General features: G+C 38.1%; 1 protein-coding gene and 1 long non-coding RNA gene across 5 annotated transcripts in view; one reads left to right on the top strand and one right to left on the bottom strand.

Annotated features, from left to right (window-relative positions):
* LOC309623784 overlaps window positions 1–24668 on the top strand; it is an 86766-nt gene that overhangs the window by 34410 nt on the left and 27688 nt on the right. The window lies entirely within an intron of this gene.
* The window catches only part of LOC309623769 (uncharacterized protein), a 42575-nt gene continuing 22240 nt past the window's right edge, over window positions 4334–24668 (bottom strand). For all 4 annotated transcript variants that reach the window (XR_014241608.1, XR_014241609.1, XR_014241610.1 and 1 more), the window contains one exon: window positions 4334–5294. The gene's annotated coding sequence lies outside the window, so the exon portion shown is untranslated. The remainder of the gene's footprint in view (window positions 5295–24668) is intronic.

A 24668-nucleotide genomic window follows, 5' to 3' on the forward strand; every position in this document is an offset into this window, starting at 1 on the left:
GAGCTGGTTTGGTGGTGCTGAATTCTCTTAGCTTTTGCTTGTCTGTAAAGCTTTTGATTTCTCCATGAAATCTGAATGAGATCCTTGCCGGGTAGAGTAATCTTGGTTGTAGGTTCTTCCCTTTCATCACTTTAAGTATATCATGCCACTCCCTTCTGGCTTGTAGAGTTTCTGCTGAGAAATCAGCTGTTAACCTTATGGGAGTTCCCTTGTATGTTATTTGTCATTTTTCCCTTGCTGCTTTCAATAGTTTTTCTTTGTCTTTAATTTTTGCCAATGTGATTACTATGTGTCTCGGCGTGTTTCTCCTTGGGTTTATCCTGTATGGGACTCACTGCGCTTCCTGGACTTGGGTGGCTATTTCCTTTCCCATGTTAGGGAAGTTTTCGATTATAATCTCTTCAAATATTTTCTCCGGTCCTTTCTCTCTCTCTTCTCCTTCTGGGACCCCTATAATGTGAATGTTGTTGCGTTTAATGTTGTCCCAGAGGTCTCTTAGGCTGTTTTCATTTCTTTCATTCTTTTTTCTTCATTCTGTTCCGCAGCAGTGAATTCCACCATTCTGTCTTCCAGGTCACTTATCCGTTTTTCTGCCTCCGTTATTCTGCTATTGATTCCTTCTAGTGTAGTTTTCATTTCAGTTATTGTATTGGTCATCTCTGTTTGTTTGTTCTTTAATTCTTCTAGGTCTTTGTTAATCATTTCTTGCATCTTCTCAATCTTTGCCTCCATTCTTATTCCGAGGTCCTGGATCATCTTCACTATCATTATTCTGAATTCTTTTTCTGGAAGGTTGCCTATCTCCACTTCATTTAGTTGTTTTTCTGGGGTTTTTTCTTGTTCCTTCATCTGGTACATAGCCCTCTGCCTTTTCATCTTGTCTATCTTTCTGTAACTGTGGTTTTTGGTCCACAGGCTGCAGGATTGTAGTTTTTCTTGCTTCTGCTGTCTGCCGTCTGGTGGTTGAGGCTATCTAAGAGGCCTGATGGGAGGCTCTGGTGGTGTGTAGAGCTGACTGTTGCTGTGGCGGTCAGAGCTCAGTAAAACTTTAATCCACTTGACTGCTGATGGGTGGGTCTGGGTTCCCTCCCTGTTGGTTGTTTTGCCTGAGGAAACCCAACACTGGAGCCTACCTGGGCTCTTTGGTGGGGTTAATGGCAGAGTCTGGGAGGGCTTACGCCAAGGAGCACTTCCCAGAACCTCCGCTGCCAGAGTCCTTGTCCCCACAGTGAAACAGAGCCACCCCCTGCCTCTGCAGGAGACCCCCCAACACCAGCAGGTAGGTCTGGTTCAGTCTCCCCCAGGGTCACTGCTCCTTCCCCTGGGTCCCGATGCGCACACTACTTTGAGTGTGCTCTCCAAGAGTGGGGTCTCAGTTTCCCCCAGTCCTGTCGAAGTCCTGCAATCAATTCCCACTAGGCTTCAAAGTCAGATTCTCTAGGAATTCCTCCTCCTGTTGCTGGACCCCCAGGTTGGGAAGCCTGACGTGGGGCTCAGAACCTTCACTCCAGTGGGTGGACTTCTGTGGTATAAGTGTTCGCCAGTCTGTGAGTCACCCACCCAGCAGTTATGGGATTAGATTTTACTCTGATTGCGCCCCTCCTACCGTCTCACTGTGGCTTCTCCTCTGTCCTTGGACGTGGGGTATCCTCCTTGGAGAAGTCCAGGGTCATCCTGTCAATGATTGTCCAGCAGCCAGTTGTGATTCTGGTGCTCTCGCAAGAGAGAGTGAGAGCACGTCCTTCTACTCCGCCATCTTGGTTAATCTTGGGCCTTGATTTGAACACAAGATCTGTCTCTAAAGTCCACAGTCTTTCCCACAACACTATGCTACTTCTTTTAAAAAGGCCCAATGTATAAATACATTAAGCAATAAAAATTCTAACCCTCAATAATTAAGGTAGCTGAAATATGGAAATATGAAAGGTAGAAAATACTAGAGATTTCCTCTACTAAAGCCAGACAGCCTAGGTATTTAATATCTGTAGCACAATGACTGTACCACTTTCTGTTTACTAATTTCCACTGAATAAATAAAAATATCTACTTCCTTCCCCAAGAGTTAAAGAATGAATCAAGGAGGTATGGACATGACAATAACAACCATCTCATATGTTCATCTCTTATACCTTCAATTAAACTAATAATGCTTCGGGGCAAGACCATTTCTTAGGCTTGTAAGGCAAGCACTAGGTCAAGTGCTATACACTTTAGTGATTACTATGAGAGGCAGGGAGGAACTGGAGAAAACACAAAACCTTTGGAATCAGCCAAATCTGGATTCAGATCTCTTCGTATTTATTTAGCTATATAACCATGTACAAGTTAAGCTTCTCTAAGCCTCAGTGTATCATATGTAAAATGAGGCCTATATTTGGACTTCCTATCAATGTCAGGTTTCTCAAATAGACGATCTACATGCAGACCCAGGCAAGAGAAGCCCCTACCCTGGACCTCAGGCTTTTGGGGGAATTTTATGTAACAGTTTGTTAATTTAACTTAGTATGTATATGGTATGTAGGTCTACATTTATATTTGCTCCAGATCCTGCAGATGTTACAAATGGGCCTGTCTGTATCTACTACTAATAACCTAACATGTGTATTGCCATATTCACTTTCAAATATTACCCTATTTAGTCACACAACATTACCATGAGTTAGGTTTCATTAATCCCATTGTGCAGATAAAGAACCAGATGTGGTGAAGAAACCTACCCAGCGCCCTTATCTTCTATCACCATATCACTCTCTTCTTAACTCCCAAATAGCTGAGCTTCCTTCTCTAACATATTATCAATATTTCACTCTCCAAGTCAATATGCCCCTAATCCCTAAATCTACTCCCTATTTTCCATGACCTGTTGGTAGCACCTGATACTGTTAATAATTTTTCCTTTCTTAAAACAACTTTCCCTTTGGTTTCTAAGGCAAGACCATTTCATTTCTTCTGTTAGCTTTTGCTCTTTTTCTGTCTCCTCTTGTTAGAGTTTTGGTGAAGAATGAATAAGATAATGTTTTTGGAGAGTGTCAGCATAAAGCATATATTCAATAAGGGGTAGGGTTTCTTTTTAACCTAAAAAGAATAGCTACCATTTTTAAGAATGGTGTCAACTACTCTACTAGGTGATACACACACATGCACACACACTATTCCATTTATCCTAAAAGCACCATAAAATTGAAGTTCAGATTGGCTGACAAATTAACCTGTATTAGAAACCTGGCTCCAACAATTCCTAGGTTTAGGATACTAAGTCACTTAACTTCCCTGAGCTTCTGCTTCCCCATCGGGTAATTTTATAATGTTCTTGTGAGAATTAAATGAAACACAGGATATAAAAACACAAAGTACATGGTACACAGTCAGTAAATGTTAAACTCCTTTCTCTTCTTGTTGCTACCAGGTGAATACATTCATTTTTTTATCCTTCCCGTGTGTGCATTTCTAAAAACTAAGTCCTTGATCTCTTGACCTTCTTTCTTTACTCTATACCTACACTCTGTCACACTTGGGTGTCCAGCTCCTCCAGAAAGATAGTTTTGAATTATCTGTGACCATTTCTAAGTGTGCAGGCCCACATCTCTAAGTTTTGCTAGTACTTTCTACTTGAGAATCCCACTGCATACCATCTCAAACTCCTCCTTTCCCTCAGAAAGAATGGAAAGCAAAAGACTGGGAGTGGGTGACATAAAATGTTACACAGACAAAATTGATAGGATGCATGATAAAGAAGCTAATTTTATGGTTTCAAGCTTGCCTGAGAAAATTAAAAACTCGAGAAGATTCTCATAGAGCATGTCCAAAATTTTCTCCCCTTTTCCTCATTCTTCAGACATGAAACTCTAATCCTTCTATTTCCCTAACCCACAAAGCCAAAAATGTTCCCATTCCATTGAATTCCCTTACATTTAAATGCTCCATTCATCTAACACCTAATAATACTCTGTCTTCTATTACCAATTTTCTTACATTTACATCTTATCTTCCTAACTATGCTGTAAGTTCTTTAAGGCCAATAACCATCTCTTATACTTTTCGTATTCTTCATAATGCTAATCGACTACTGCTATAAAGATATGGTCAAGAATTCAGAAATTATAAATTAAGATGTTTTCAGATCTTTTTCTGACACGGAAGGAAAACTCTTCAAGTCAAAAGCTGTGATCCGCAAATAGAGAAGGTGTGACAAACAGGAAATTTTCTATTTCTCTCTCAAGGATTTTAGTTTTGGCTTTAAACAGAAAAAATATCCTTTAACATATATTTCCTTAGCCATGTGTTAATACTTTATAAATTATTTCCAGGAACTGTACAAGCGTTTCTTCAAAAATTACTTATACCAGCATACCTTGGAGATACTGCAGGTTTGGTTCCAGGCCACCACAATAAAGCAAATATCACAATAAAGAGAGTCACACAAATTTTTGGTTTCCCAGTGCATATAAAATTTATGTTTATACTATTACTGTAGTCTATTAAAGTGTTCAAAGGCATTACATCCTAAAAAAACAATATACATACCTTAATTAAAAATACTTTATTGCTAAAAAATGCTAATCATCATCTGAGCCTTCAGCAAGTCATAATCTTTTTACAATAGTAACAAAAAACATCATTGATGACGGATCACCATAACAAATATAATAATAATGAAAAAGTTTGAAATATTTAAAGAATTGCCAGAATGTGACCGAGAGACATAAAGTGAGCAAATGCTGTTGGAAAAAGTACGCCGATAGACTTGCTCCATGCAAGATTGCCAAAAACCTTCAAGTTGTAAAAAAACACAATATCTGAGAAGCATAGTAAAGCAAAGCACAGTAAAACGAGATATGCCTGTATTTTCTAATACAGTTACTAGTCATTAATTTCTGTAGGAAAATAATTCCTAAAACTATAAGTCTCAAAAACCACACAATGTAGACTGATGTGCTATTTATTAAATATTAAATAATTTAAAAACTTTCAAAACCGAGATGATAAAAATACTTAGTCTAAAGTTTATTAAAAGAAATGGCTTTCTTCTTTGGTTGAATATATTTAATAACTGGGAAAATTTGATTAAATTAATTTTCTTTACTGTGATCAAAATAGAAGAACTGCAGGATAATAAAACTGATTTTGATTTGCTTATTTTACCTGAGTAGTTTTATCTTTCATGCATGAAGGGTAATGAACATGAGGATCTCGTGGCCACTGTCCTGTGAGATAACGTCCTGTTATCGTATCCAAAGAAGAGGTTCGCCTTATTGTACCAGAGGTTCGAACTTGATGAGATTTTGGCCTGTCCACTATCAAAAAGTGAAAAAAGATTAGATTAGTCACTAATGAATAAAGTAAAACTTAAAATTATTTAACCCTCATGGTTTGTAAAATATCACTCTGTCAATTTTCCCTACAATATATATTTACCCTAATAGCCCTCCTGCATGATGTGATGAAATTTATAGACCCTCTCCCAGAGGAAAATACATTCACATATTAAATTTTGCACACACTTCCAGGGCTGTCAACCCTACAAAGCCCATGCATTTTAGAGACCTATTCTAAAACCTGTATAGCATCTCCACTGCCATTACTTTATTTAAGACTTCATCATGTCTCAACTGCCAGTTTCCTAAATGCTATCTCTGCATCCACCCTAACTAAATCTTACAGTGCCACCTCCCTCCACTGCTTAAAAAAATTTCCATGGTTATTCACTGCCTTTAACTTAAAGCCCATTATTTTTCACAGTTCAGCTCCCATATACATCAATACTTGATGTCTTGCTACTCCTCCATAAACCCATGTTAACTACTAAATGCCATACAAACTAACTGCAACTTCCTAAATGTAAAACGCTCACTTCTCTGCCTCTATACCTTCTATTATCTCCTGCACCTAAAATGTTCTCCTTCCCTGTTCACTTGACAAAAACTTATCTTCAAGATCAGCTCAGGTGTCACACTGCCTCTGTGAAACCTTTCTCAATGCTCTTCTTTTCTCCATCTCTGTCCTTTTTAAAGATATACGCACTCTCCTCTGTTTGCGTGGAGCCCTAAATTTGTCTTTTTTCCCCAACTAGAGCATACGTTTGGTCCCTACAGATTGAAAAGAAGTTGATGCTCAATACTTATGAATTGATTCACAGCTACACAAAAATAACATGTATAAAGAATCTGATATTTTAATTCAGCTTCCTCATTTATGGATGAAGAGTTTGAAGCCCAGAGAAATAAACTTAAATTGTCCAATGAAACAGAACTGCTACCAGGTGATAGAGGTAAAAAGGAACGGAGATATCCAGACATTCTACACAGTTCAATCAATCTACTATAATAATCTACTTCTCCTCTCCATATAGGTACCATAGGTACCTCTGCTGAAAATTAAAATGATCATACTGAACTCTATCGTTTCTTTACAAAGAAACTATAAAGGATTTTTCATACATGCATCTCAAATAAGTTACTACTAATGTGCATTGAATAATAAAATCCAGTGGATTACAAGCACCAAGGCTCAGTCTTACTCAGAGTTATATCTCACATCAAACAAAATGTCTTGCACATTACAGAGGGCCAAGAAACATTTGTTATTGAATACTGTCCTTTAACTACCCTTCTGAAACCAAAATACAAAATTGGGTTTTTTTAAATCAGAAAACAAAAGAAAATGCAGCATACTGTGAACTATCGTATTATTTACATACAGTCGTCCTCAGTTTTGTGGGGGACTGGTTCTAGGACCCTCACGGATACCAGAATCTGAGGAAGCTCAAGTCCCTTACGTTTGGCCATCCACCTCTCCGGGTTCCACATCCTTGGACACAGAGGGCTGGAGGGCCAACTTTATCTTACAACTGCAGTTCTGATTTCTTCTTTGACCCAAGAGTGTTAGAGAAGATCTGAAAATTACAAAATTTCCTTCCTATCTTTATTACTTAGCTCTCATTTTATTTTGCCATAGGCAGAGAGTCTAGAACAATCTATTTCTACTCTTTGGAATCACCTGAAATTTTATTTGTGACCAAAAATCATGGTCAATTTTTATAAATATTTCATGAGTCACAGAGAACATATATTTTCTGTTTTCAGAATAGTTATTTTTCTTGTACATCAGCTGAAATAAAAATATAGAATATATTAAAAAGAAAATTATTAGCTTTATCTGTCACAGACTTAGAGAACTACTCAAGTTTCTAAACTACTCTTGAGATATAACAATTCTCTTTATCCCTTGCAATTTTTATCATTTAAATTTAGTTCTGGGGAATTCCCTGGCAGTCCAGTGGTTAGGACTCTGCACTTCCACTACAGGGGGCATGGGTTCAATCCCTGGTCATCGGGGAACTAAGATCCCGCAAGCTGCGCCGTGTGGCCAAAAACAAGAAACAAACAAAAAAAAGTTTATAGAAATTTAGTTCTGTATAATTTGGTTCCATATTGATTCATGACATCATCATTATGGCTTATATGCTTCACCATTGCAGTCTGTTCCATTTATTACTTTTAAGCTCTGTCAAATTGAACATTATCACCCCTTTTTAAGCTCTGTCAAATTGAACATTATCACCCCTTTATGCTTTCCTTCTATTATAATGTATCTGGTTTGCCTATTCTTTTATTTTCAATTTCTTTCAATCATGCTGTTTAGGTGCGACTCTTGTATACTGTATGTAATTAGGCTTTTTGAAAAAACTTTAGAGTATGTCTTCTCCTTATAAAAGGTATGTTCATCCCACTTATATTTATTGTTATAACAAACTTGATTAAACCTGTCATAACTTTTTTCTTCCTCCTATAAATGCTTCCTTGCTAGTTGTTTTCTATGTTTTACTGTTCACTTCTTTTTCTCCTTCTTACCTTTTCCCCTACCATAGGTAATTTAGAAGATATGCAGATTGTTTTTAGTTCTATTACTAGGAGTTACTTCTATTAATTCTTTTAAATATTTTTTCTGGCTATAAAAGCAATATGCATAAATTTTAGCAACTTTAGGAAACACGGAAAATTAACGTCTCTCATAATCTGATTTATAATAATTTGTTTAAAACTTTTTAAAGTTACTTTACATTCCCTCCACCAAGAAAACAAAAAGACAAAAACAGTTTATCCCTTGAAAAAGAACATTTATAGCAATAAAAAAGACCTACATAAAGGTCAGCCACAACCAGAAAATGAAAAGCCACTATATGCAAAAAACTTGTGCCTGAACTTTAAACTGCTCCAAACTATTATGAAAGTTGTATGTAGTCTACCTATAGTTATTAAAACTCCTGTTAACTTGGTGAACAATAGGGATAATTTTTATGTTTTATAGTAAGTATATAAAGAATCTATAAACAAGTCCCTTGATACATATAATATTCTAATCTATACTTTTTTATTATATTGTTAATCACTGGACCTTTGTCTATACCTTCCAAAGGATCCCATTTCTCCCCTTAGTGTCCATTCTCTCTGATTAGCTACTGTCAGAACTGTGGTCTTCAAGTTATTCTGACTGAGTACTCCTAATAGTAAATATCTAAGTATGCAGCAATATGTGCAGTTATTTCTTTATAAATGAGGTATATATTATATGACTAATATGTTATATATAGTGTAAACCTAAGTAGAAATTTGCACATGATATAAAAAAAAATATGTATGAAAAAAATGGAAGTTACATTTTCTTCCTGTATCTCATAAGTGGGTGGCCTTACTTCAGTGTGAAGACCACTGGGATAAGGGACTTTAAATTGGGTGCTCCCAAGGCCCAAGGACCAGTGGCAGTCATCAGCTTGGACTCTGAAAACCTAGGCTCCAACATTTGGTGTAGAAACACTCACCTCGTGCTGAGTATAAGAGGGGGACATTCTTACCAACGAGAGAGCCAAGAAACAGATTTGGCAACCTTTTTCTGGGACAGCGCAGACCGGAACTTCTGGTGTCATTAAATTCATGAGTTTTCTTGTATTGTCCCTTAACCAAAAGGAGCTTTTGTACTTTTAAATGTTGTATAAATGTGTTATATTGGGTGAGAGCCTGAGGTTTTTGAACTGGAAACTTCCTGAAATTTATATCTCCATGTGGTTACCATAAAGATAATGTAATAAAAGGGAAAAATATGAATTGGGTGCTAAATTCAATCTACAGATTGGCCAGTTAGCTCTAATTCTGTGATATAACCGCTAATGCTTAATTGTGTTAAGAATGTGTAAACAAGCATCACACATTACCAATACCAAAAAAACAAAAAAGGTCTGCCTTAAGTAGAAAGAATAAAGTAGGACAACATGGTATCGATATCCTGTTATAAAATTCGCTCTACCAGGGACATCCCTGGTGGCCTAGTGGGGGGGACTCTGCGCTCCCAATGCGGGGGGCCTGGGTTCGATCCCTGGTCGTGGAACTAGATCCCACATGCATGCCACAAGTAAGAGCCCGCATGCCACAAATGGGAGCCCACATACCGCAATGAGGATCCCGTGTGCCGCAACTAAGACCCAGCACAGCCAAGATAAATAATAAATAAATAAAGAAATATTAAAAAAAAAATTCCCTCTACCAGTCATGCTTTTTTTAAAAATTATAGTATATGAAGTAAATATACTTGAAAGGTTATATTTCAAACATATGCTTTAAAAGACTCTCGGAAGATGGCGGAAGAGTAAGACGCAGAGATCACCTTCCTTCCCACAGATACATTAGAAATACATCTACACGTGGAACTGCTCCTACAGAACACCCACTGAACGCTGGCAGAAAACGTCAGACCTCCCAAAAGGCTCTTGGTGCTCCAGCCAGGCATCAGGGCTGTGCCTCTGAGGTGGGAGAGACAACTTCAGGACACTGGTCCACAAGAGACCTCCCAGCTCCACGTAATACCAAATGGCAAAAATCTCTCAGAGATCTCCATCTCAACATCAAGACCCAGCTTCACTCAACGACCAGCAAGCTACAGTGCTGGGCACCCTATGCCAAACAACTAGCAAGACAGGAACACAGCCCCATCCATTAGCAGAGAGGCTGCCTAAAATCAGAATAAGGCCACAGACACCCCAAAATACACCACCAGACGTGGACGTGCCCACCAGAAAGACAAGATCCAGCCTCATCCCCCAGAACACAGGCACTAGTTCCCTCCACCAGGAAGCCTACACGACCCACTGAACCAACCTTAGCCACTGGGGACAGATACCAAAAACAACGGGAACTACGAACCTGCAGCCTGTGAAAAGGAGACCCCAAACACAGTAAGATAAGCAAAATGAGACAACAGAAAAACACACAGCAGATGAAGGAGCAGGGTCAAAACACACCAGACCTAACAAATGAAGAGGAAATAGGTAGTCTACCTGAAAAAGAATTCAGAATGATAGTAAGGATGACCCAAAATCTTGGAAATAGAATAGACAAAATGCAAGAAACATTTAACAAGGACATAGAAGAACTAAAGAGGAACCAAGCAACGATGAAAAACACAATAAATGAAATGAAAAATACTCTAGATGGGATCAATAGCAGAATAACTGAGGCAGAAGAACGGATAAGTGACCTGGAAGATAAAATGGTGGAAATAACTACTGCAGAGCAAGATAAAGAAAAAAGAATGAAAAGAACTGAGGACAGTCTCAGAGACCTCTGGGACAACATTAAACGCACCAACATTCGAATTATAGGGGTTCCAGAAGAAGAAGAGAAAAAGAAAGGGACTGAGATAATATTTGAAGAGATTATAGTTGAAAACTTCCCTAATATGGGAAAGGAAATAGTTAATCAAGTCCAGGAAGCACAGAGAGTCCCATACAGGATAAATCCAAGGAGAAACACGCCAAGACACATATTAATCAAACTGTCAAAAATTAAATATAAAGAAAACATATTAAAAGCAGCAAGGGAAAAACAACAAATAACACACAAGGGAATCCCCATAATGTCAACAGCTGATCTTTCAGCAGAAACTCTGCAAGCCAGAAGGGAGTGGCAGGATATAGTTAAAGTGATGAAGGGGAAAAACCTACAACCAAGATTAATCTACCCAGCAAGGATCTCATTCAGATTTTACGCAGAAATTAAAACCTTTACAGACAAGCAAAAGCTGAGAGAGTTCAGCAACACCAAACCAACTTTACAACAAATGCTAAAAGAACTTCTCTAGGCAAGAAACACAAGAGAAGGAAAACACCTACAATAACAAACCCAAAACATTTAAGAAAATGGGAATAGGAACATACATATCGATAATTACCTTAAATGTAAATGGATTAAATGCTCCACCAAAAGACACAGACTGGCTGAATGGATACAAAACCAAGACCCATATATATGCTGTCTACAAGAGACCCACTTCAGACCTAGAGACACATACAGATTGAAAGTGAGGGGATGGAAAAAGATATTCCATGCAAATGGAAATCAAAAGAAAGCTAGAGTAGCAATTCTCATATCAGACAAAATAGACTTTAAAATAAAGACTATTACAAGAGACAAAGAAGGACACTACATAATGATCAAGGGATCGATCCAAGAGGAAGGTATAACAATTGTAAATATTTATGCACCCAACATAGGAGCACCTCAATACATAAGGCAAATACTAACAGCCATAAAAGGGGAAATCGACAGCAACACAATCATAGTAGGGGACTTTAACACCCCACTTTCACCAATGGACAGATCATCCAAAATGAAAATAAATAAGGAAACACAAGCTTTAAATGATACATTAAACAAGATGGACTTAATTGATATTTATAGGACATTCCACCCAAAAACAACAGAATACACATTTTTCTCAACTGCTCATGGAACATTCTCCAGGATAGATCATATCTTGGGTCACAAATCAAGCCTTGGTAAATTTAAGAAAATTGAAATCGTATCAAGTATCTTTTCCGACCACAACGCTATGAGACTAGATATCAATTACAGGAAAAGATCTGTAAAAAATACAAACACATGGAGGCTACACAATACACTACTTAATAACGAAGTGAACACTGAAGAAATCAAAGGGGAAATCAAAAAATACCTAGAAACAAATGACAATGGAGACACGATGACCCAAAACCTATGGGACGCAGCAAAAGCAGTGCTAAGAGCGAAGTGTATAGCACTACAAGCCTACCTCAAGAAACAGGAAACATCTCGAATAAACAACCTAACCTTGCACCGGAAGCAATTAGAGAAAGAAGAACATAAAAACCCCAAAGCTAGCAGAAGGAAAGAAATCATAAAGATCAGATCAGAAATAAATGAAAAAGAAATGAAGGAAACAATAGCAAAAATCAGTGAAACTAAAAGCTGGTTCTTTGAGAAGATAAACAAAATTGATAAACCATTAGCCAGACTCATCAAGAGAAAGAGGGAGAAGACTCAAATCAATAGAATTAGAAATGAAAAAGAAGAAGTAACCACTGACACTGCAGAAATACAAAGGATCATGAGAGATTACTACAAGCAACTCTATGCCAATAAAATGGACAACCTGGAAGAAATGGACAGATTCTTAGAAATGCACAACCTGCCGAGATTGAACCAGGAAGAAATAGAAAATATGAACAGACCAATCACAAGCACTGAAATTGAAACTGTGATTAAAAATCTTCCAACAAACAAAATCCCAGGACCAGATGGCTTCACAGGAGAATTCTATCAAACATTTAGAGAAGAGCTAACACCTATCCTTCTCAAACTCTTCCAAAATATTGCAGAGGGAGGAACACTCCCCAACTCATTCTATGAGGCCACCATCACCCTGATACCAAAACCAGACAAAGATGTCACAAAGAAAGAACACTACAGGCCAATATCACTGATGAACATAGATGCAAAAATCCTCAACAAAATACTAGCAAACAGAATCCAACAGCACATTAAAAGGATCATACACCATGATCAAGTGGGGTTTATCCCAGGAATGCAAGGATTCTTCAATATACGCAAATCAATCAACGTGATACACCATATCAACAAATTGAAGGAGAAAAACCATATGATCATCTCAATAGATGCAGAGAAAGCTTTTGACAAAATTCAACACCCATTTATGATAAAAGCCCTGCAGAAAGTAGGCATAGAGGGAACTTTCCTCAACATAATAAAGGCCATATATGACAAACCCAGAGCCAACATTGTCCTCAATGGTGAAAAACTGAAACCATTTCCACTAAGATCAGGAACAAGACAAGGTTGCCCACTCTCACCACTATTATTCAACATAGTTTTGGAAGTGTTAGCCACAGCAATCAGAGAAGAAAAAGAAATAAAAGGAATCCAAATCGGAAAAGAAGAAGTAAAGCTGTCACTGTTTGCAGATGACATGATACTATACACAGAGAATCCTAAAGATGCTACCAGAAAACTACTAGAGCTAATCAATGAATTTGGTAAAGTAGCAGGATACAAAATTAATGCACAGAAATCTCTTGCATTTCTATACACTAATGACAAAAAATCTGAAAGTGAAATTAAGAAAACACTCCCGTTTACCATTGCAACAAAAAGAATAAAATATCTAGGAATAAACCTACCTAAGGAGACAAAAGACCTGTATGCAGAAAATTATAAGACACTGATGAAAGAAATTAAAGATGATACAAATAGATGGAGAGACATACCATGTTCTTGGATTGGAAGAATCAACATTGTGAAAATGACTCTACTACCCAAAGCAATCTACAGATTCAATGCAATCCCTATCAAACTACCACTGGCATTTTTCACAGAACTAGAACAAAAAATTTCACAATTTGTATGGAAACACAAAAGACCCCGAATAGCCAAAGCAATCTTGAGAACGAAAAATGGAGCTGGAGGAATCAGGCTCCCTGACTTCAGACTATATTACAAAGCTACAGTAATCAAGACAGTTTGGTACTGGCACAAAAATAGAAATATAGATCAATGGAACAGGATAGAAAGCCCAGAGATAAAGCCACGCACATATAGTCACCTTATCTTTCATAAAGGAGGCAAGCGTATACAGTGGAGAAAAGACAGTCTCTTCAATAAGTGGTGCTGGGGGGCTTCCCTGGTGGCGCAGTGGTTGAGAATCTGCCTGCCAATGCAGGGGACACGGGTTTGAGCCCTGGTCTGGGAAGATCCCACATGCCGCGGAGCAACTAGGCCCGTGAGCCACAATTACTGAGCCTGCGCGTCTGGAGCCTGTGCTCCGCAACAAGAGAGGCCGCGATAGTGAGAGGCCCGCGCACCGCAATGAAGAGTGGCCCCCGCTTGCCGCAACTGGAGAAAGCCCTCGCACAGAAACGAAGACCCAACATAGCCATAAATAAATAAATAAATAAATAAAATTAAAAAAAAATAAGTGGTGCTGGGAAAATTGGACAGATATATGTAAAATTATGAAATTAGAACACTCCCTGACACCATACACAAAAATAAATTCAAAATAGATTAAAGACCTAAGTGTAAGGCCAGACACTATCAAACTCGTAGAGGAAAACATAGGCAGAACACTCTATGACATAAATCACAGCAAGATTCTTTTTGACCCAGCTCCTAGAGAAATGGAAATAAAAACACAAATAAACAAATGGGACCTAATGAAACTTAAAAGCTTTTGCACAGCAAAGGAAACCATAAACAAGACAAAAAGACAACCATCAGAATGGGAGAAAATATTTACAAATGAAGCAAATGACAAAGGATTAATCTCCAAGATTTACAAGCAGCTCATGCAGCTCAATAACAAAAACACGAACAACCCAATCCAAAAATGGGCAGAAGACCTAAATAGACATTTCTCCAAAAAAGATATACAGATTGCCAACAGACACATGAAAGGATGCTCAACATCATTAATCATTAGAGAAATGCAAATCAAAACTACAATGAGATATCATCTCACACCGGTCACAATGGCCATCATCAAAAAATCTACAAAAAATAAATGCTGGAGAGGGTGTGGAGGAAAGGGAACCCTCTTGCACTGTTGGTGGGAATGTAAATTGATACAGCCACTATGGAGAACAGTATGGAGGTTCCTTAAAAAACTAAAAATAGAACTACCATATGACACAGCAATCCCACTACTGGGCATATACCCTGAGAAAACCATAGTTCAAAAAGAGTCATGTACCAAAATGTTCATTGCAGCTCTATTTACAATAGCCAGGACATGGAAGCAACCTAACTGTCCATCATCAGATGAATGGATAAAGAAGATGTGGCACATATATACAGTGGAATATTACTCAGCCATAAAAAGAAATGAAATGGAGGTACTTGTAATGAGGTGGATGGAGTTAGAGTCTGTCATACAGAGTGAAGTAAGTCAGAAAGAGAAAAACAAATACAGTATGCTAACACATATATATGGAATCTAAGGGAAAAAAAAAAAAAGGCCATGAAGAACCTAGTGGCAAGACGGGAGTAAAGACACAGACCTACTGGAGAATGGACTTGAGGATATAGGAAGGGGGAGGGGTGAGATGTGACAGGGTGAGAGAGTGTCATGGACATATATATACTACCAAATGTAAAATGGATAGCTAGTGGGAAGCAGCCGCATGGCACAGGGAGATCAGCTCGGTGCTTTGTGACCACCTAGAGGGGTGGGATGGGGAGGGTGGGAGGGAGGGAGATGCAAGGGGGAAGAGATATGGGAACATATGTATATGTATAACTGATTCACTTTGTTATGGGGCAGAAGCTAGCACACCATTGTAAAGCAATTGTTCTTCAATAAAGATGTTTAAAAACAACAACAACAACAACACACACACACACACACAAAAGACTCTCACCATTGCTCACATAAGGAAAATTTCAAAGATATGTAGTTGTTAGTAATTTCCACGTAAATTATTTGAAGGGTTAAAATTCAAAATAAGTTTAAAAATTGGCAAGGATAGTACTCTTCCAAGATATGATTAGCCATAATAACCCCACTTAACCAAATATCAGTAGGGCCTTTTTTACCAACAGATTCATCATAAGCAGTGCGATTCTACTTTAACTTATTAAATAAGTTATTAAATAAGACGCCTTATTCCTATTATCCAAACTATCATGGCAATGAGTTAGACTTTAACTGCCTCAACATCTAAGCCTTGATTCTCCCAAATTTTTATTTATTTAATTTGCGGTATTATTGCCTACCAATTCAGGTTTTACAATTTAGTGCAACAATAAAAATCAACACTGGTTTTGCATTATAGTAGTCCCCTCTTATCCTCACTTTCACTTTCCACAGTCAACCATGGTCTGAAAATATTAAATGGAAAATTCCAGAAATAATTTATAAGTTTAAGACTGGGGGGAAGAGTCAAGATGGCGGACTAGGAGCACATGGAATTCACGTCTCCACACAACTAGGGCACCTACCAGGCACCGGTGAGGGACCACAGACACCTAAGGGGAGGGGAGAAACCCCCAGTGACCAGGTAGGACGTGGGGCATGGGGGGAGTGAGAGGGGGAGAAGTGGAGGTGGGATGGGACTGGCGCCCGTAACGGGTGGCTGCCGGAGGGGAAGGGATCCCACCCCCAAAGGGGGAAATTGGGGGACCACTGGGAGGGCAGAGGATCAAAAGGGAGCATGGCCAGTTCTCCCCTGCCCACTTGGGCCCTCAGGAGCCTGCTGAGATCCCGGTCCTGATCCTCTGCCCATGAATGTCCCCTCCAGCTGCATGGATCCTGAGGGAGTGGGAGGGAGGGAAGGGAAAGCAAAAGTAAAGGCCAGACCTAATGGACTCAAAGCCCTGAGGGGTGGCTGGGGGAGGGGAGGAGTTCCTACACCCAGCAGGACACACCCACGGTTAGGGGTCCAGCGGGGACTGGGGAGACCCCGGGAGAGATGGGGAGTGGGGGCGTGGAGGAATAGAAGGGAACGCGGCCAGTGCTTTCCCTGTCCACTTAGGCACCAGAGAGCCTGTTGGGCTCCTGGGCCTAATTCTCTGCCCTCAGAGCCTCCCTCCTGCTGCGCAGAGACCAAGCCCCATCCTTACACCCCCACCCAGGGCCCTACCTCTACACTCAGAGAACCCCTCCAATGAGCTGGGCCTAAACCGCACCCACACACCCTAACCCACGGCTCTGCCTCCAAACCCCAGAACTCCACACTCTGAAGGCCCTCCTTTGGATGTGCTGCCTCTCCCCTTCTGTAGGTCCTAAGTAGAGGCCTTGCCCGACACTTGAACATCACCTGCCCAGGCCCCGCCCCCAAGACCTTTTCTGGCTGCATGGGTCCTAAGCCTAGGCCCTGCCCCACCATAACCCCCACCAATGTCTAAGTTCCAACCCTGCCTAAACTCCGCCCCCCATAGCCAAGGCTTTTTTTTTTTTCCTTTTTTCCTCTTTTAGATTGGGGTTCTGTTTTACCTTGTTGATTAATTGTTCTTCATTCATTTATATGTTTATTTTTTCTAATAAATCTTTTATTTTTCTAATTTTATTTTATTCTTTATGCTTTGTTATTGTTCTGCTCCTTTTTGGCTTGTTCCCCCACCCCCCTTTTTTCTTTTTCTTTTTTTTGTTACAGGTTTATTTTACCTTGTTGCAGTTGTTTCAATTATATTATTATTTTTCCGAATATATTTTTGATCTTTCTAATTTTATTTTGTTTTTTATTCTTTGTTATTGTATTGCTCCTTTTCTTCTTCTTCTTCTTTTTTTTTTTTTCCACGCCACATGCCTTACGGGATCTGGTTCCCGGGCCACAGGTTGGGCCCGAGCTCCTGTGGTGGCAGCTCCGAGTCCAAACCGCTGGACTAACAGAGAACCTCAGACCCCAGGGAATATAAATCGGAGTGAGGCCTCCCAGAGGTCCTCATCTCAGCACCAAGACCCGGATTTATCTAACTGCCTGCAAACTCCAGTGCTGGATGCCTCAGGCCAAATAATCTGTAAGACAGGAATACAGCCCCAACCATCAGAAAAAAAAAATGAAATGACAAAAAATATGTTACAAATGAAGAAGCAAGGTAAAAACCTACAAGACCAAATAAATGAAGGTGAAATAGGCAACCTACCTGAAAAAGAATTCAGAGTAATGATAGTAAAGACGATCCAAAATCTCGGAAACAGAATGGAGAAAATAAAAGAAACATTTAACAAGGATCTAGAAGAACTAAAGAGCAAACAAACAGTGATGAACAATACAATAACTGAAATTAAAAATACTCTAGAAGAAATCAATAGCAGAAGAACTAAGGCAGAAGAACGGATAAGTGAGCAAGAAGATAAAATGGTGGAAATAACTGCCAGGGAGCAGAATAAAGAAAAAAGAATGAAAGAATTGAGGACAGTCTCAGAGACTCCTGGGACAATAGTAAACGCACCAATATTCGAATTATAGGGGTCCCAGGAGAAGAAGAGAAAAAGAAAGGGTTTGAGAAAATATTTGAAGAGATTATAGTTGAAAACTTCCCCAACATGGGAAAGGAAATAGTCAATCAAGTCCAGGAAGCACAGAGAGTCCCATACAGGATAAACCCAAAGAGCAACATGCCAAGACACATATTTAATCAAACTATCAAAAATTAAATACAAAGAAAAAAATATTAAAAGCAGCAAGGGAAAGGCAACAAATAACATAAAAGGGAATCCCCATAAGGTTAACAGCTGATCTTTCAGCAGAAACTCTGCAAGCCAGAAGGGAGTGGCAGGACATATTTAAAGTGATGAAGGGGAAAAAAACCTACAACCAAGATTACTCTACCCAGCAAGGATCTCATTCATATTCAATGGAGAAATCAAAAGCTTTACAGACAAGCAAAAGCTAAGAGAATTCAGCACCACCAAACTAGCTTTACAACAAATGCTAAAGGAACTTCTCTAAGTGGGAAACACAAGAGAATAAAAAGACCCACAAAGACAAACCCAAATCAATTAAGACAATGGTAATAGGAACATACATATCGATAATCACCTTGAATGTAAATGGATTAAATGCTCCAACCAAAAGACACAGACTGGCTGAATGGATACAAAAACAAGACTGTCTATATGCTGTCTACAAGAAACCCACTTCACACCTAGGGACACATACAGACTGAAAGTGAGGGGATGGAAAAAGATATTCCATGCAAATGGAAATCACAAGAAAGCTGGAGCAGCAACACTCATATCAGATAAAAGGGACTTTAAAATAAAGACTGTTACAAGAGACAAGAAAGGACACTACATAATGATCAATGGATCAATCCAAGAAGAAAACAAAACAACTGTAAATATTTATGCACCCAACATAGGAGCACCTCAATATATAAGGCAAATGCAAATGGCTTGAAAAGGAAAAATCGACAGTAACACAATAATAGGGGACTTTAACACCCCACTGACAGCAATAGATCATCCAGACGGAAAATAAATAAGGAAACAGAAGCTTTAAATGACACAAGAGACCAGACAGACTTAATTGATATTGTTGGGACATTCCACCCCAAAGCAGAAGAATACACTTTCTTCTCAAATGCACACGGCACGTTCTCCAGAATAGATCACATTTGGGGTCACAAATCAAACCTTGGAAAATTTAAGAAAATTGAAATTGTATCAAGCATCTTTTCCGACCACAACACTGTGAGATTAGAGATCTATTACAGGAAAAAAACAGTAAAGAAAACACAAATACATGGAGGCTAAACAGTGTGCTGCTGAATAACCAAGAGATCACTGAAGAAATCAAAGAGGGAATCAAAAAATACCTAGAAACAAATGACAACAAAAACATGACGATCCAAAACCTATGGGATGCAGCAAAAGCAGTTCTAAGAGGGAAGTTCATAGCAATTCAAGCTCACTGCAAGAAAAATCTCAAATAAACATTCTAACCTTACACCTAAAGCAACTAGAAAAAGAAGAACAAAGAAAACCCACAATTAGTAGGAGGAAAGAAATCATAAAGATCCGAGCAGAAATAAGTGAAATGGAAACAAACCAAACAATAGCAAAGATCAATAAAACTAAAGGCTGTTGCTTTAAGAAGATAAACAAAATTGGTAATCCTTTAGCCAGTCTCATCAAGAAAAGGAGGGCGAGTACTCAAATCAATAAAATTAGAATTGAAAAAGGAGAGATTACAACTGACACTGCAGAAATACAAAAGATCATAAGAGACTACTACAAGCAACTATATGCCAATAAAATGGACAACCTGAAAGAAATGGACAAATTCTTGGAAAACTACAACCTTCCAAGATTGAACCAGGAAGAATTAGAAAATATAAACAGACCAATCACAGGTAATGAAATTGAAACTGTAATTAAAAATCTTGCAACAAACAAACATCCAGGACCAGATGGCTTCACAGGTGAATTCTATCAAACATTTAGAGAAGAGTTAACACCTCTCCTCCTCAAACTCTTCCAAAAAACGGTGGAGGGAGGAACACTCCAAAACTCATTCTACGAGGCCACCATCACCCTGATACCAAAACCAGAAAAAGATATCACAAAAAAAGAAAATTATAGACCAATACCACTGATGAACATAGACGCAAAAATCCTCAACAAAATACTAACCAACAGAACCCAACAACACATTAAAAGGATCATACACTATGATAAAGTGGGATTTATCCCAGGGATGCAAGGATTCTTCAATAAATGCAAATCAATGTGATACACCATATTAACAATTTGAAGAATAAAAACCATATGATCATCTCAATAGATGCAGAAGAATCTTTTGACAAAATTCAACACCCATTTATGATAAAAACTCTCCAGAAAGTGGGCATAAAGGGAACCTACCTCAACATAATAAAGGCCATATATGACAAACCCACAGCAAACATCATTCTCAGTGGTGATAAACTGAAAGCATTTTCTCTAAGATCAGAAACAAGAAAAGGATGTCCACTCTCGCCACTCTTACTCAACATAGTTTTGGAAGTCCTAGCCACGGCAATCAGAGAAGAAAAAGAAATAAAAGGAATACAAATGGGAAAAGAAGAAGTAAAACTGTCACTGTTTGCGGATGACATGATACTATACATAGAAAACCCTAAAGATGCCACCAGGAAACTACTAGAACTAATCAATGAATTTGGTAAGGCTGCAGGATACAAAATCAATGCACAGAAATCTCTTGCATTCCTATACACTAAGAACGAAAAATCAGAAAGAGAAATTAAGGAAACAATCCCACTGATCACTGCAACACAAAGAATAAAATACCTAAAATACTCAAACAATCTTTGAATTTACAAGAGCTTCAATAATAACATTTAATAAAACATTGAATAAAAAATTAATAGTAGCAATAAAATTGCTAAAATAAATATTCTAAAGTATGAAAGAAAATCAATTAAATAAATACTTATCATCATAACTTAAGCTAAACAGGCATCAGGAAAATAGTAATTTCATATGTAGTGAAACCAGGTAACCACTACCACTAAATAAAACTTGCTGAATGTCTACTACTATATATGAAAAGCACTGTTCCATGTACCAAGAAGAATTACAAAATCAGTTTCAGACTCTCCTCAAGGAATTTACATTCTGGTTGAGGGAGATACAATATGTATAATTAAACTATAATATAAAGTGGTATATTATGGCACATGCACACCAATGAAGGACAGGAAGCAAACAATGCAAAAAATAAATGAGGCAGCAGATAGCTAGAATGATGTACTCCAACTACATCAAGGGAAACTTTCAAGTAGTAAGACTCTTACCATGCCACTTAGAATCCTGTTGCTAACATCACCTACTTAAATATTTGAGGATAAAATAGAGAATAACTAAATTCAGCAATAAAATATGATGGTTAGAAAAAAATCACATCTATTTCCAGTACTAGCATCATTGTTAGGACCAGAAAATGACTCATCATGTAGCATTCTGTAAAAAGACTTGCTCATTATATCCATCTACAGGTTGTACTTTCCCCCTCCAATTCCCCTCCCTGATGAGGGAGCAGTGGTAGGCCTGCGGTTCCTCTGGGGTTCCTACTGAGGACTATACAAAATAATTATTGCTTTCTAACAGCCAATTGGAAATTTAACTTTAAAGTGATAATAGTATAATAGGTTTAAAAACAAGGAGCTGTATTAGATAACTCTGCATCTGAATAGCATACAAGGCATTACTCTAAATAGGCAAAACTGCTTAATATCTAACTGCCAGAGCACTGTAATATGATGTTAAACTAATTGTTCCCAACAATTTTTACTTTAGTAGCAGTGACTGAAGATTGACTGGTTAGTGAGTTTGGAAATCTGATGGATTAAGAAGCTCACCTGAAGGAGAAAATTAACAAAGTTAAGTGGAATTTCTGCAAATTAAAAAAAAGTTATTATTAGAAACTTTAAGAACTTTAGCTACAGAGAAATATGAAACAAGCCACTACGCCTTCTAAACCAACCTTAACAGGTGGTAAAGAGGATGCAATATTTTTGAGTGACATAATGTAGCCATACAGAATGTAAACTAACACACGTAATAAAAAGTGCTCACATTCTTTTCTTGGACTTTAACACACTCCAACCTTTTTCATAGGTTCAGTGTGCATAAGTAACTAAAAAATAAAAATTGTTGATTCTCTGTGTTTAGCTCTCAAGAAAGATTATTCGCCAAAGCTCTCCATTAAACACTGATTATACAAGCAAAGCACATCTAAACTTAAGAAAGCATTTAAACCTTTTGAAAAAGAGCTATTATTCCTTCAACTACTGTGTAAAGACTATAACTGCATGAAACTTAGCCATTGTAACACCACCACCAAGAATAAACTGCTTCTTACTTTATTCAAAGTTTATTACCACTCTGAAGAATCCTCAAGCCATACATTTATTACAACTCTAAAGAATCCTCAAGCCATACAATTCAGCAAAATGCTTAAGATAACTAAGTAACAAATACCAATTTTTCCAGACCTTTCTACATAGAACTCACATTAAATAACTAGTTTTACATAAAAATATCACATTAACAAGGTTAGTCAGTAGTATCAAAACACATATATATAATATTTTGTCTTGAATTTAAGTTCCTAAAGTCTGTAAAATCTTTTTATGTTTTAACAATTATGTTCAAAAAGAAGCAGCCATTAAATCCCATAATGTGTACGCGTGTGTGTATGCCTTAAATCACCTAGTATTGATTAGAAAAATGTTAAAGAATGGTTAAAAAAAAAAAAAAGGCAATACTTTTTAGTCAGTACAGTGTCAACATCTGGGCATGTCTGAGAAGTAATAGCAAAAGCTTTCTAATACAGTGTATCACCCAGAAATTAGATCTTGGGAGATCCTAGAACAAAAAGGCTCAAGGCCCTCAGGCATAGGTAGAACTAAGCAATGGATCTCAAAGATGGGATCCTGAGATGTGGCTCTCTGTATAAGCATCACCAGGCAGCTTGTTAAACATGCACGTTACTGGGCCACACTCCCAGAGATTCTAATTTAGTAGCTATAGGGTGGAACCAGGTATCAACATTTTTTTTTTTAATTTTTCTTTTCTCTCTTTTTTTAAAATATTAATTTATTTATTTTTGGCTGCGTTGGGTCTTCGTTGTTGCACGCGGGCTTTCTCTAGCTGCAGAGAGCGGGGGATACTCTTTGTTGCAGTGCGCCGGCTTCTCATTGCGGTAGCTTCTCTTGTTCGGGAGCACGGGGCTCTAGGCGCACGGGCTTCAGGAGTTGTGGCTCGCGGGCTCTAGAGCACAGGCTCAGCAGTTGTGGCGTGCGGGACTAGTTGCTCCACGTCATGTGGGATCCTCCTGGATCAGGGCTCGAACCCGTGTCCCCTGCACTGGCAGGCGGATTCCCAACCACTGCGCCACCAGGGAAGCCCTCAACATATTTCTTAAACCAGAGCAAATTGATTCAGATGCATCATCAGCCTTGGGAACCACTGAGGTCCTAAAGCAATGTTTCTCAAAGTGTTAGACATTTGTTAAATATGCTCAATACTGGGCCCAATTTCTCATCAACAATGTGAGACTCTCTGCTAGTGGGACCAAACAATGTGAATTTTAAATACGTATCTCAAGTGAATCTACTGGTACTACAAGCTTCAGAACCTATGTCTAAAGGATTGGGACTAGATCCTTTAGAGTTGCAGGTGCTCACAAATAAAATCATTTTGTTGATTATAATCTACTCCATTTAGAGGCACTGAAAGTTTGAATATAAATCCAAGAAAATATCCTGCTGCAAAAAAGTCAAACAATTCTTCAAAATCTGCACTTAGCAGCTAACCTTCTAGAATCTAGTAAACTTAAACTTCTAGTCACCTCCTTCAAAAAGGTCACTTTCTAAACTGAGTGCCAGCCATGACAATAAGAACCTTCAAACCTAAATACAAAGCACTCTAGACAGAATGCTTAGGAATGCTTTCTTAGAAAGATGAGATAACAGACAAAAAGTTCAATACAGCTTCTTTGGAAAGATTCCCTCCCACCCAAACAGGGCATTTTGCACACAAAAGTTAACTACAATAAAATTTGCTTCCTAAAAAAATACAAGAAAGTCTGAAAAAATACATTAAGTACGTTCCTTTTTATAAAATCAAAGTGTCAAAGAAAAATTAAATAAAATATATAAGCAGAGTAAAATTTAGCTTTTAATAAGTAATTTGATTAAAGAATTTAAGCCTGAGTCTCCAAATATTACAGTATTTTATAGCCTGTTTATTTAAAACCTTTATCTTTTAAGAGAAAATAAGTGTTTCATGGTGTCTGAATTTGCTCCTTCATATTATAATTTCAATCCTTATCACTGAAA

This window comes from Balaenoptera borealis, assembly GCF_965194805.1.
Source record: "Balaenoptera borealis genome assembly, chromosome: 2".
Taxonomy (NCBI): Eukaryota; Metazoa; Chordata; class Mammalia; order Artiodactyla; family Balaenopteridae; genus Balaenoptera; species Balaenoptera borealis.